A 10712-nucleotide genomic window follows, 5' to 3' on the forward strand; every position below is an offset into this window, starting at 1 on the left:
CTCAGCAGTTGAGAGCATTTGCTGTGTAATTGTGAAAACTGAAGTTTGGATCCCAGAAGCTAAATGACACACTGACCAGCTGGTGCCCACACACACCTGTAACACAGAAGCAAAGTAACAAGCTGAATAGCCAGCGCACACCTGTACCATCAGCTCCGAGATAAAGAGCAGCAGGGGGATTGCTCAGGCTTGCTTGCTTCCAGATTCAGGAAGGGTCCCTGCCTCAAAAGCCATAGAGAAGGACTTATTTTGCCTGCACACACACACACACACACACACACACACACACACACACACACACACACCTACTTACAAATGACCAAACAAATCAGTTAAAAATAAAATTAAGGGGCTGGAGAGATGGCTCAACAGTTAAGAGCACTGTCTGCTCTTCCAGAGGTCCTGAGTTCAATTCCTAGCAACCACATGGTAGTTCACAACCATCTATAATGTGATCTGATGCCCTCTTCTGGACTGCACTGTATACATAATAATAAATATTTAAATAAAAAATTAAATTAAATTAATGTTCAAAGGTGTGATAAGTCCCCAAGACTTTTATTAGTCTTGCTTCTGAACACAAAACATGATGCATTTAGGACGAAGAGTAATTTCCAACCACAGAACACCAATAAATGATGCCTGAAAGACCTCAGCTCAGAGCTAGGACTGCTGTATATTATGAAGCACATTGTTCTTTATTGTATTTATCAAGTTTTCTGATTCTATAGAAGCACAGTGTGCCTTTAATCCCAGCACTCAGGAGGCAGAGGCAGGTGGATCGCTGTGAGTTCTAGGCCAGCCTGGTCTACAAAGTGAGACCGTGAGAGCCAAGGCTACACAGAGAGACCCTGTCTCAAAAAACCAAAAACCAAACCAAACCAAACCAAACAAAGACAAAACAAAACAAAACAAAACAAAAAAAGCAAAAACAAGAAGCACAGTGCTTTCACTGTGGAAAACAAAACGTTCAATATTTCCTACCTACCACATACTTCAGTGTGGAAATACCAAATTAGTTAGTGTATCTTTGGATTGCACTATGTTATAATGTTTGATTTTTTTAATTTTAGTTTTATTTTATGTGCATTGGTATGTAAGTGTCAGATCCCTTGGATCTGGAGTTACAGACAGTTGTGAGCTGCCATGTGGGTGCTAGGGATTGAACCCGGGTCCTTTGGAAGAGCCGGCAGTGCTCTTAGCCACTGAGCCATCTCTCCAGCCCCTAATGCTTGATTTTTAAATTTGCTGTTTGATTTTATAGCTTGAATTTCATAAAAAGTTGTTAAACTTTGATTAGGATAAGGCCTGAGAAATTCCTCAAAATTCTGAAATAGCCCCAAATATACTATTGTACTCTGCAAAGCAGCAGTGTCAACAATGACAACTATCAAAATATCATTCAATTCTGACAGACATTGATGATGCTTTGTGTCCTACAGTATCAAATATTTACCAAATATTTAATGCATTGTATAAAAATAAACAAGTACACTCATTCATTAGTGTGCAGATTTGCTCTCATCTTAAATAAATAGCAAAATTGTACTTCTGTCAAATAATTTTATTTCAAATAGATTTCTCTATGATTTGTTATCAGTAAATTTTTATATGTCTATTTTATGTTCTTACATATTTGAGACTCTGCAAACATTTCTTAGGCAAAAGCATTTTGAGGTTAATGTCGGTGGTCAGTTTGATTGGAGCAGGCAATGCCCCAGGGGTTAGTAAGACACACCCCTGGGAGAGTGTTTCTAGAGATAGTATGAGATCTTTAATTTAACAGATTAATCCCTTGATGGGCTTATCATTTTGTTGATGTTTTTAGTGATATGAAAGGCGGAAGGTAGGATATAGTTGGAGGAAGTAGGTCCCTGGGGTCTTGTCTTTGGGAGCTGTATCTGGCCTGGTGTTGGGGACGATAGGCCATATGGCCAATGTTCAGCCATCTTGTCAGAGTCTGCACCTTTAAGTCTCTGTCTTTCCTAGAGCTTGCCTTTCACCAGAAACTAGCTGACCCTGTTGTGAGTCAGCAGTTAGACTAAAGACAGATAGAGATGGAGCGAACCTGTTGTGAGTCAGCAGTTAGACTAAAGCTAGATGAACACAAAGCAAGATCCCCTGTGTGGTGGGACATTATGACCCTGCCTGGATTTCCCTGTGTTTTGAGAAAAGCTTGCAGTTCGGTTGCTATAGCAATATGCTCCCCTGCCTTCTGACTTATAAAAGCTGCTGCCTGACTAATAAAGTTTGAGAGTTTGATCAATCAGACTTGCCCTTTTTCTTTGTGTCCTGCATTCTCAACCGGTGACCTTCCTCCCGAGTTTTAGTCGAACCCCACAAGCCGGGGCAGCCTGGCTTTCTACAGGTTCCTGTTTGCTGCCTGTCTGCCATTGAGGAAGCTTCCTCTCACACACGTTGATCTTCTCCAAGGGCATAAGGTAAACAAACAAAACAAAACAAAACACCATGAAACTATGAGCCAAAAAAAAAAAAAAAAAAAAAAAAATCCCCTCCTCCCTTAAGTTGTTTCCTTCAATAGTTTTGTTACAGTGGCACCAAGGCTACACATCTCTGCTGTCATGTGAGCTCCTGCCGGCATAAAGTACTTGCCATTGCTCACTGAATCCAATGAATATGACCCCCAAAACAATGCTCCAGTGTGATGTTCTGTTTGTTTGTTTTTGCAAGACACAGTTTCTCTGTGTAGCCACGGCTGTCCTAGAACTCACTTTGTAGATCAGGCTGGCCTCGAACTCACAGAAATCCTCCGGCCTCTGCCTCCTCAAGTGCTGGGATTACAGGTGTGTGCCACCGCCAACCAGCTTAATGTGATGTTTGTTTGTTTATTATGTATACAATGTTCTGCCTGCATGTACACCTTCAGGCCAGAAGAAGGCACTAGATCTCACTATAGATGCTTATGAGCCATAGTGAGATTGCTGGGAATTGAACTCAGGACCTCTGCATGAACAGCCAGTGCTCTTAACCTGTGAGCCATCTCTCCAGGCCTAGTGTAATGTTCTTAAGGAGTATCCAAGCACAGCTTCTTTAGACCTGCATTCTGAAGCCCGATATGGTAGCCACTAGCCATGTGTAGCTATTCAGCACTTGCAGTATGGGTGTAATTCAGTATGGAACCCAGATAGCTAGCTGTAAGTGTAAATCACAGAGAGGCAGGCAGATCACTGTGAGTTCGAGACCAGCGTGGTCTATAAAGCAAGTCCAGAACAGCCAAGGCTACACAGAGAAACCCTGTCTGGGGGAAAAAACTAACCAACCAAAAACAAAACAAAACAAAATACAAAACCAAAAACCAAAAACAAACAAACAAAAAAAACCTTAATACACACATATAGTAAGATATCTTGGGCATGAAACCCAAGTCTAAACATGAAATTCTTTTATGTTTCTTATGACCTGATATACAGAACCTAAGGCCCATTTTAGTGTGTTTTTACGGTGACCCATCACATGAGGCCAGGTAAAGAATTTTCCATTTATGACATATTGTTAGTCCTTAAATAGTTTAGGATTTGAGAGCATTTCTGCTTTTGGATTTTCAGACTAGGAATGCTTAGGTTAATTGATTTTTCCTTCATTACTTAAATACAGTTGCCTGATCTTTGACAGACTCCATCCTCCCCACTGGCAGAGGAGGCACTCTAATCGATCTCTCACCAGTGGAGGACAGCCACCATCAAGTCATGCAGAGAGCCTCTTGTCAAGACTTCTCAGGACTGGCATAGAAAATTAGTTCTAACTTTGCCTCCTTCTTTAAGCCTCCTGGCCTCTTCCTTAATATCACATCAAGAAAATACTAGAGGGCTGGAGAGATGGCTCAGTGGTTAAGAGCACTGTCTGTTCTTCCAAAGGACCCGGGTTCAATTCCCAGCAACCACATGACAGCTCACAACTGTCTGTAATTCAAGTTCCAAGGGATCTGACACCCTCACACCAATGTTCATGAAATAAAATTAAAAAAAAAAAAAAAAGAAAATACTAGAAATTGTAACAAGTAACTTTTATTCTCCTGGCTCAACTGTTGTCTGGAGGGCTTACTGCCTCCTTCTGCTAACCTAGGTCTAGTCCTGGAAACTTCTGTACATTCTAACGTAGAAAGTTTCAGCCACTGAGACTTACTGATTACTACAAGATCACCCTTCCTTGTTCTTGCTGAGCTCTGGGCTGGTTGGTTCAGCTCAGCTGTTTGAGCTCAAACTCTTCTCCCAGATGACTTATTTAATTTGGCTTCTTTCTCAGCCCATAATTGCTCTGCTTGGCCTCAAACTAACTCAGCAGTCTGCTCTAATCTTTTGTCTTCTCATTTTCTGGCTTGTTCTATCTTCACTTGTGCCTAGCTTGGTCTATCTTAAACCTGTCTCTGTAAAACTGTCCCAGTAAAGCTGCTTCCCCCCCCCCCCCCTGCTCTCTCCACCTTTCTTTCCCCTGCTGTCCTCATGAGAGCTGGCCATACCCTCTACTGTTAAATCGTTCTTTGATTTGTGACTTTGTCTGCCTCTCAGTTAGACACTACTTTCAAACATGGGTGCTTTCTTCTTCTACAAACTAGCTTTGCCTCCATTACTTGGGAGTAAAGGTGCGTGCTAAGGGCATGTCTGAATTCTAGTCAGATCACACAGACCTAGAAGGTCTTTGGTTGTGATCGGAGCAGCCATGTTGCTGGATTAAAATTCCTCTACATTCCAACTGTAACTGAATACTGGATAAATGTATTGTTCTATGTGCAAAGCCCAAGCACACATAGCCAAGACATAGAAGAAAGGTACATCATGTGCAGCCAGTAAGGATAACAAGGAGTTCCTTCCAAATGCTCTTCTCAAACAAAGGAAATATGAGAGCTTTATTCAGGAAGCTTATGTGCACATACAGGAAATCCCTTTATGGGTAGCCTGCGCATGCTCAGTGAAAGGAGACTGGCTATAAGGAGAGGTGAAGCTGGACCATGGTAGTGCACATCTTTAATCCAAGCACTTAGGTAGAGGCAGATGGATCTCTGTGAGTTCAAGCACCAACCTGGTCTACAGAGTAAGTCCTAGGACATCCAAGGCTACACAGGGAAACCCTGTCCCCTAAAACAAAAACAGAAAAAAATGGAGAGATGATAGAAACATTTTGTTTTGTTTTGCCATACTTAGCTCAAGGTTATGGTGCACATGTTTGTTTGGGGTTTTTGTTTGTTTTTTAAAGGTATGAAGCTGTTTAATTAGGTCATTAGCAACTTAGAACACTAGTTTGTCAGGGAGAACTGAGATGGAAGACAGCCCTGCAGCTGAGGAACAGCTTTGATCTTTGGCAAAATCTACAAGTCCACAGTTTTCTGATCAGCGTTGCGCTGCTCTGTAATTTCGCATTTTTCCTTCTCTGTGTCAAAGATCTCGCCCTCCCGGTGCTTGGGCTTGGCCAGCTGCTTCTTGACATAACCATCAGTCAGGTGTTTATGGATTTTAATCTCACTGACACCAATTTTTGCAGATGCGGTGAGACAAACTTCTGGTGTGTTCCACGCAGAGGGTTTCTGTTGAGGGCAAGAGGTCCAGTCACAAGCGCAAGCCGCTTCCCAGCTGTTTCAGGAATATCACTCTCTTGCCCTCTGTGGTGCCCTGAGCAGATGATCAGGACGATCCCAGGAGTGATGCTGGCACGCAGCTTTCTCACGTGCTGACTGTAGGGCTTTTTGCCATGGCTTAGCAGCTTCAGAGGAGGCACGTCTTCAGTAGGATAATACCAGGTATTTGTCAAAGCTTCGCCACCCACGTACCACCATTCCTGGCACCACAGACTGCTTTTGTGACAGTAGTAAGGACCTTCTCCTTTTTCAACCTTGGACTTTGCAGCTGAGTATTTCCTTCTGTACAAGGCCTTTCTGGAATACATTGCAGATCGGGAGCTCCTGCCAATTCCTCTAACCAGGACAGGGTTTCAGCTGCAATGGGGCCTCCACTTCTTGGGCTTCTTTTTTTTTGGGGGGGGGTTGCTGTTGTTTTGGGACAGGGTGTCTCTGTGTAGCCTTGGCTGTCCTGGACTTGCTTTGTAGACCAGGCTGGCCTCAAACTCAGAGATCTGTCTCTGCCTCCCGAGTGCTGGGATTAAAGGCGTGTGCCACCACACCCGGCGTCTTCTTGGGCTTCTTTTTTTTTTTTTTTTTTTTTTTTTTTTTTTTTTTTTTTTCTTCTTCTTTTTTTTTTTTTTCTTTTCTTTTTTTTTCTTGGGCTTCTTAACCTTACTTAGGGTCACCATTTTTGGCTGCACCAGCGGCGAGGGTGCCAGGAGCAGCAGCCTTCTCAGCTGCAGGCTTCTTGTCCTTTGTGTCTGGCTTCTCGGCTTTTTCACTCGCCATCTTGCGAGATCAGAAAGAGAACTAAAGTCCCGGCTTCCGGCCCGTAAGCCCGTGGTGCACACGTTTAAAAGCCTGACTCGGTGGCCAGGAATACATCTGTTGATGCTCATCTTGCCTCATAAAGTTTTAGCTGGAGGGCTGGCAGGAAAAGGCAGTCGGCTTTTTAGTCACTCTTGTATTGCTGTGCGGAGACACCATGACTAAGGCAATGCTTATAAAAGAAAGCAGTTAATTGGGGGCTTGCTTTCAGCTTCAAAGGCTTAGTCCACTCGCCTTATTATCATGGTGGGCGTGTAACCAGCATGTTGCTACTTAATGAGTTCTTCTGTCTTCCACCCCTTTTCTTCTTCCGTTTCAACCCCCTGACATTAAATATGAGAAAAGAAAGGATAGAGAGGAAAAGGAAAGAGATCCCTGAATAAAGCCAGGGATCAGAAAGGGGTAATGTTATTGTTAGACTACTTCCTGCTGATTATGGGTGTTGAGCTCTTTGGGGCGATATTTAATGCCTTCTTTTTTCTTCCTTGCACTACTAAGCAAACTGTGACCAGCAGTGACCTACAACCCACCTCTTTGTGTCCCTAGCATTTATATACCCTCTGAAGAGTCCCCAGAATTCCAAACATCACAGAAACTATCTGCAGCTGGCAAAATCACGCCCCTGCCAGAGCATGAGGCAAATCATAGTCAGCTGCTGCAAAGCAGCCTCATAGTCCCACACCAGGGATTAAAACAAAAACTAATTTTTTTTTTTTTTTTTGGCTATTGCTGTTGTCGTTATTCCCAGCCATGGGTGCTGGGAACTGAACTCTCATATTTTTGGTTGTGAGGCCTTTAATGGCTGAGCCATCTCTCCAGCCCCCAAAACATATTTTTATGTCTGTGTTTTTTTTTTTTTAAAGAAACCAAAATTAAGCCGGATGTCGTGGTGCATGCCTTTAATCCCAGCATTCAGGAGGCAGAGGCAGGCCAGCATCTTTTTTTTTTTTTTTTTTTTTTTCTTCCTGAATTGTCATTTCCAAGGCTAACTGCCTCTGTCTGCTAACCTAGGCCTAGTCCTGGAAGCTTTTTGCCTCCATACAATCTAATCTAGGCCTAGAATGTTTTAAACCTCTTAGACTTACAGCTTAACAAACTCATCCTTACTTGTTCTTTCTGAGCTCTGGGCTGGCTGGTTCAGTTCAGCTGCTCTGGCTCAAACTCCTCTCACAGCTGATTTATTCAATCTGACTTTTCACTCAGCCTCTGAATTGCTCTGCTTGGCCTCAAGCTAAGTGCAGCAATCTGCTCTAATCTCCTGCCTCCGTAGTCTCTGGCTTGTTCAATCTCCACCAGGGGTCTCCCTCTCTGCAACCTCTCTATTGCTGTCTCCACCTCCTCCTCCTCTTCCTCCTCTTCCTTCCCTCTCTCCCCGTCTCCCCCCTCCCTCTCCCCACCCTCTCCCTCTCTCCACTGCCCCTTAAGTAGCTTCTTTTTCCTCTCTTTTCTCAGGAGAGTTGGGCATATCCAGTTCTGTCAAATCTTCTCTGACTCATCACTTTTTCTGCCTCTCAATTAAACATCACTTTCAAACTTGGGTGCTTCCTTCTACAAACTATATCTACCTTCACTGTTTAGGATTAAGGGTGTGTAGCACCATGCCTGGACCTAAGCTTTTTTTTTTTTAATCTGAAACTTGCTCTACACCAGGCTGGCCTTGAACTCAGATCTGCTTGCCTCTGTTTCCTGGATTAAAAGTGTGTTTGTATTCCACTGGATCACACAGACCTAGAAGTTCTTTGCATATGATCTGTTGCCAGAACAGCCATGTACTGAATTAAAATTCCTACACATGAAAGAAAGAAAGAAAGAAAGAAAGAAAGCTAGAAAAGGACACTTTGAAGACGCACTAAGGGAGCCAAGGAAGTGGTGTTCAGATACCAGAACCGGTGTGAAGCTGAATGCAGTTCATGTCTGTGTTCCAGAGCTTTGAAGGCGAGATGGGAGTTGGAGACAGGAGGACCCCCAGAAGCTCATGGACCAGATAGCCTGGTATATACACAGGCAAGGAACAAGAGATCCCATCTAAAACAAGGTGGAAGATAGCACCAACAAAGTCTCCCTGTGACCTGTACATGCACACTGTGGGTTACATACTAACACTCATACACACAAACACACACACACACACACACACACACACACACACACACACTTAGTTACTTTTCCTGTTGATTTGGTAAAATCCTCTGACCAAAGCAACTATGCTGGCTAGTTTTATGTCACCTTGACAAAAGCTAGAAACACACACACACACACACCATTAATTACTTTTCCTGTTGCTTTGGTAAAATCCCCTATGCTGGCTAGTTCTATGTCAACTTGACACAAGCTAGACTCGTTTGGGAAGAGGAAGCCTTAACTGAGAAAATTTCCCCACCAGATTGGACTCTGGGCAAGCCTAATGTACATTGTCTTGATTGGTGATTGATATCAGAGGTCCCAGCTCATTGGGTGGTGCTATCCCTGGGCTGGTGGTCCTGGGTGCTATAAGAAACAGGGTGAGCAAGCCATGGAGAGCAAGCCAGTAAACAGACACTCCTCCATGGCCTCTGCATCAGTTCTTGCCTCCAGGTTCCTGACTTTAGTTTCTGCACTGATGGACTGCAACATAGAAGAATAAAGAAATAAATCTTTTCCTCCCTAAGTTTTGGGAAATGGTCTCTTATCACAGCACTAGGAACCTAGTGACAATACAACTCAAGGGAGAAACGGTTTATTTTGGCTCACAGTTCATCGTGGCAGGGGGCCCAGCAGCAGGAATTGGCCATTGTGTATCTGTAGTCATGAAGCAACGAATAGTGATTTCTGGTACTAAGCTAGCCCTCCCCTCTCCTTCTTCCCCCTCCCCCTTCCCTCCTCCCCTTCCCATCTGCTGTCCTGGACCAGGGAATGGTGCCACTCATTTTTAGGATAGGTCTTCCTGAGGGGGACCCTGCAGGTGTTAAGCAGGGAAGCAAACTGTGAAGAGGTGAGAACGAAAACTTGGCTCAGGTTGACTTCGTCAGCTTGAATCAGATGGTTTGTTTAAAACATTGTACAACACCCCCCCACCAAATGTGTACAATTTGGGAGAAAGTTTCCAGGCAAAAATCAAACAACCATTCCAATTCCAGGTGCACAATAAAGTGTTGTTTTTAAACAGAATCCCAAATGTTCAGTTTTACCAATAAAGACTCAGGAGCCAGATGCTGGCTTGACAACCTACCAGCTCAGAGAGGCAGAGAAAGCACCCAGCTGACCTTCCTACTCAGCCAACATCCCCAAAGGAAACCAGACCCTTCTCCTTCTCCACTCTGTCTTAAAACCCCTTCAAACAGAATGTCCCTCTTTTCTACTTCCTGTGTGTCTTCCTCTTGCTCTCTCTGTTTTTCTCCTATCAACTAGTCCCTGTCAACTAGTTGCTTGCTCTGTCTCTTCACCTATGGTTGACTTTATTTGACTCAGTTTACAGAAAGCTCTTGGGTTAAAGGAATGTGCTAGGTATGAGTCACATCACAACTAGAAACAGGTTTTTCCAGTACACAATCTCAGGGTTTGCAGTGTAATCAAATATCCTGCGACAATAAAGCTTAAGGTGTAGCTACTTAGGAACCCCTTTACAAAGAACCTGTGATCATGAGGGTGGGTTCAATAGCTAAAGATAAAGATCTCGGGTGAGAGAGTCTGGGATAAATATTCTGGGTTGTTTAAGTGAGGTCTGTCTTTATACCCAAAGGGGGGTAAGGGCTACGACCACAGCACAAAAAGGTCACTAACTCATAACAATATGCACTTCTAGCCTTCTGAGTGGAAAACATTCTTCCTTTGAGGAAAGTGTGCTTAACATTCCTGGTTCCCTAGGGCTCTGTGGGCACAAGGACCTTTGTGCCTCCAACATCTTCCAAGCTCAGTTAGTCTAATCCAGATAATTCCTCACAGCCATGGCTAAAGGCTAGCCCAATCCAGGTAAGTCATCACAGGCACGCCCAGTTGGAGGCTTTGAACTTTTCCAAAGCTACTTTATTTGGGGTTCTTTAATGCTTACACCTCCCTTCCAACCCACCTAACCCTAGATAGGAGAGAAAAGAGATTAATAGAGTGCTGGGCGGTTGTGGCGCACGCCTTTACTCCCAGCACTTGGGAGGCAGAGGCAGGTGGATTGCTGTGAGTTCGAGGCCAGTCTGGTCTACAAAGGGAGTCCAGGACAGCCAAGACTACACAGATAAAGCCAGTCTCAAAAAACTAAAAAACAAACAGAGAGAGAGAGAGAGAGAGAGAGGTTAATGGGAACAGGAGAAGTAGACCGTCTTAGACTCAGTTCCTTGGAGTG

At 43.8% G+C, this 10712-nt stretch overlaps 1 pseudogene; it reads right to left on the bottom strand.

Moving 5' to 3' along the window:
• Positions 1-5251: 5251 nt before the first annotated feature.
• Positions 5252-6361, bottom strand: LOC127208529 (60S ribosomal protein L6-like; annotated as a pseudogene).
• Between the last annotated feature and the right edge of the window lie 4351 nt (positions 6362-10712).

Source organism: Acomys russatus, chromosome 25, assembly GCF_903995435.1.
Source record: "Acomys russatus chromosome 25, mAcoRus1.1, whole genome shotgun sequence".
Lineage (NCBI taxonomy): Eukaryota > Metazoa > Chordata > Mammalia > Rodentia > Muridae > Acomys > Acomys russatus.